Here is a 3,463-nt window from a genome sequence, read left to right as displayed (position 1 = left end):
ACAGATTATAAATGTGCTTCTAGGCCACTGTCAGGCCAGGTACAATGGATTTTCATAAACCCTCACAAGCTCAATGAGCATTTCAGCTAAGGGCAGTAACCTCTAAACGAAGGGTGGTAATTTTTTAAACAACTATACCAGAACCACAAGTCCTAACACAGGGTAGAAGGAAGTCATCTGTTGTGGTCACATGACAGTTTTCACCCTTTTTTTGCCCAGACTTCCCTTCAATCTTGTCTTTGTTTGCCTTTTAAGTTCTCTACTTTCTCAGAAGACATTTACCTTAAGGTGAAAGCCTGCATCAAGATCATAAGCGTGTTCAAGACCCTCTTCTTCCACACTTTCAGCTTAAGCTCAACAAAGCAAACACCCTTATTTGCATTGCTCTTTCTTGACAGTATCTCCTTCCTTTTCATCACTCTTAYGTTTAGGTGCATGTCCTAAGATTTTCTGCAGCAATTTTGAACAAGTTATATTTCTAGGAGCTCACAACTCTTCATTTCAAAGTCTGTAATAGGACACAGGCACCAGAACTGACATTTTAACTCAAATCCATGGACCAGGTAATCAAATATCCTGATATGCAATAGCTTTAACTGTGGCTTTTAGGCTGTGATTCTGCATTGTACAATTATTCCTTGCAACTGAAACACATGAACATAGGGTAACATTAAGACAGGCTAATTCCTCTGGCAGTGACTTAACTTTTCCAGGAGAAAGGCATTTTGATTGAACATTTCAGGAGTCAAGCACTTTTCCCATCTGATCTACAATGGGAAAAACAGCTGACATTTGTGAATCAGAATATTTCTAGATAGTACTAATAAAGGGACAAAATAACAAAATAATCATAATTGTAACAAAATGTCAATCTTGATTTTTTTTAATCAAGTAAAATAACTTGGAGAAACATCACGTTAATAGTAGTGATTCTCTCCAGCCTCACCTTACTTGCAGGACTCAGAACMATATGACTGGATTGTTATTATTTCAATTTTTAAGCATATCACAAGATGCTTGAGATTCTGTCCCAGTCCCAGTTTTCTATGTAAGTACAGCTCAGAACTTTACAAGTTATCCTAAAGTCAGATTAACAAAACAGGTAACCCTTGGCAAAACATGAGGAAAACATGTCTTCAGCTGACCCTRTTTCTTACCTGCTCTTTCTAACCTYGACTRCAGTTTCAGCTGGCCATTAGAACTGCCTAGTGTTCTTCACCCAAAGGAGGGAACAAGGAGCAGCCATTCATATCCCACCTGAGATCTGCCAGCAGGCGTTTTAGTTCTTCTCTAGACTCATCACACTAGTTACACATCCTCATTGGTGATTTTCAGAACTGCCAGTGTCTCAGATAGCRCATTAGGAGGAAAACAAATTGACTTTGTGTCTTGATATGGATCAAAAATGTATGAAAAAACTCACATTTTGCAGAGAGTTACCTATGCTTTATAWTAGCCACTCAGATGTTTTTTTGTCTTGGAAGACTCCTTGGAAACTGGAAAATTAATGGAGTCATGGYATTAGAAGTCAAAAAGCTAAAAGCCAAGCAGTTGAGTTACTTTACCACATTGTTTAAAACCCACTTAAGCACACTTCAGCTCCTCTGAAATAAATAACAAAACTCCAATAACATGAGCAAGAACAGCATTTATTTTAACTTCATTAACTGAATAATCTTCTGAATAAAAGACATTTCTGTGAAACTTCAAGACTTCATCACTTCCCATGGAAGATTTGAGAATGTTCGATAAATTTGATTATTCTACTGATACAAGTAAGTCAGGAAAAATATATTTTTAAAGTTCTCGCTTGCAATAAAAACCATAATTTTTAACCTTATGTGGACTGTCTCCTAGAGCCAGATTCTGTAGCTGCTGAAGTGAGACAGAATTTTGTCACTGACTTCACTTCTGCAAGATCTGTCTTTAAATGAACTCACATAGAAATAAGGAGTCTTAGAGTTCACCCCAATGGGAGAATTCATCAGTGAACAGGCTAGTTGATCTTAATCTCCCATAGGGAAGTGGGCAAGCCCCTGCATCACCTACGCCAAAACTAACTTGCTGTTTGCTTGGAACATCCTCGTGAGGAATCAGTAGTGAGCAGTTAGCACCCTGTTGACTTCACATCCCAGCTTCATTCATTGTAATACAATTTTCCACAGCTGTTAGTGCACTTGTAWAACTGAAAGAATTTAACATAAAAGTCTCATTGCTAAAAAAAGAAATTTTTTCAATATAACTTTAAACTAAGATTTTGGATCCATTCTTTCATTTTTTATGTCCACATCTCCCATAGGCATCAACAGTGATTTTCAGGGCTTCACAATCCTGCCTTTAACTCATTTATCTATTAACAGGGATTACACCAAAAGCTTCCCATACAGCTACCACACAGCCTTCAAATCTGGTGCAGAATATTGTGCGCTAAGGATTGCAAATTGGCATTAGCCCAGATTTTTCTGCTCTGCAGCTCTAATCCAGACCGTTATTATTAGAAGACAGCATTGCACAATAATTGTTTCTCTGGAGGAACAAGACCATATAGAATAGCTCCATTGTTTCTGCTTGTCTTCCAAAGCTTAGCAGCATTATATTCTCTTGTGGGACTTCTGGTTACCTCTAATGAACAGGGAGATTAACTTGTGCAATCCAAGGCTCCCTTACAGACACGTCTGCCTCCTTTTCTAGCCTTTCCTGCGAAGAAGCTCGAGCTCTGACTTGCTTCCCGGTGATGTAGGAGTGTGCTGAACTCCGGGACAAGAAAAGCCCTGAGCATGTCTCTCACATCCCTCTAGCTGTCACTAGCAATAACACACTGCTTCCTCCGCACCTCCCCACACAGACGAGCCTGAAAAGAGCCCGGTGCTGACACAGCCAACAGCTTCTGTCACCCAAGCTGAGTTATTTAGAGCTGAGCAACCATTTCTGATAGACTGGCCCCAAACATCCTAAGAATTTTAAGGGTAAATTGTGGGTTGTAACCTTCAGGAGCAGGTAAATTCATACAACCTTTTCATATGGTAACCTGCACTCTCTGGCCTGGCCTGCCCTCCTTTGCAGGAGTAACAGGCAGTATCACTTGTGGTAGCAGTAGAGTTGTACTTTAATCTCCTTCTCAGCAGACTGCACGCAGCTTAGGCTCTCTTTTCCGGAGCTATAAAAATATGCTCCATACTTCGGCGCTCACTGTAGCATATGAAGGATTTTAGAGCTAGTCTGAGACTTGTTTTTCTAAATAACAATAAAAATATGAAGAGTGAGGTTCAAACGTCTGTTTTGCAGCAAAGACAGAATCGAGTAAGTTCTATGAAGTTAGGTCAATTTATTCTTCATGCTCGTACCTGCACTTAGAAACAGAGAYGACCGCTCTAAAATTCGAGTTGGAAAAGCAAGTGATTGCGGCGGTTTTGGAGTGATTGCGGCCGGGGGTGTCGCCCGCGCTGAGCGGGGACGGGCCTGG

This window comes from Rhea americana, unplaced genomic scaffold, assembly GCF_003343005.1.
Source record: "Rhea americana isolate MKP2758 unplaced genomic scaffold, rheAme1 scaffold_156, whole genome shotgun sequence".
Taxonomy (NCBI): Eukaryota; Metazoa; Chordata; class Aves; order Rheiformes; family Rheidae; genus Rhea; species Rhea americana.
The sequence above is the reverse complement of the archived record's forward strand: the minus strand, read 5'-3'. Positions refer to the sequence as shown.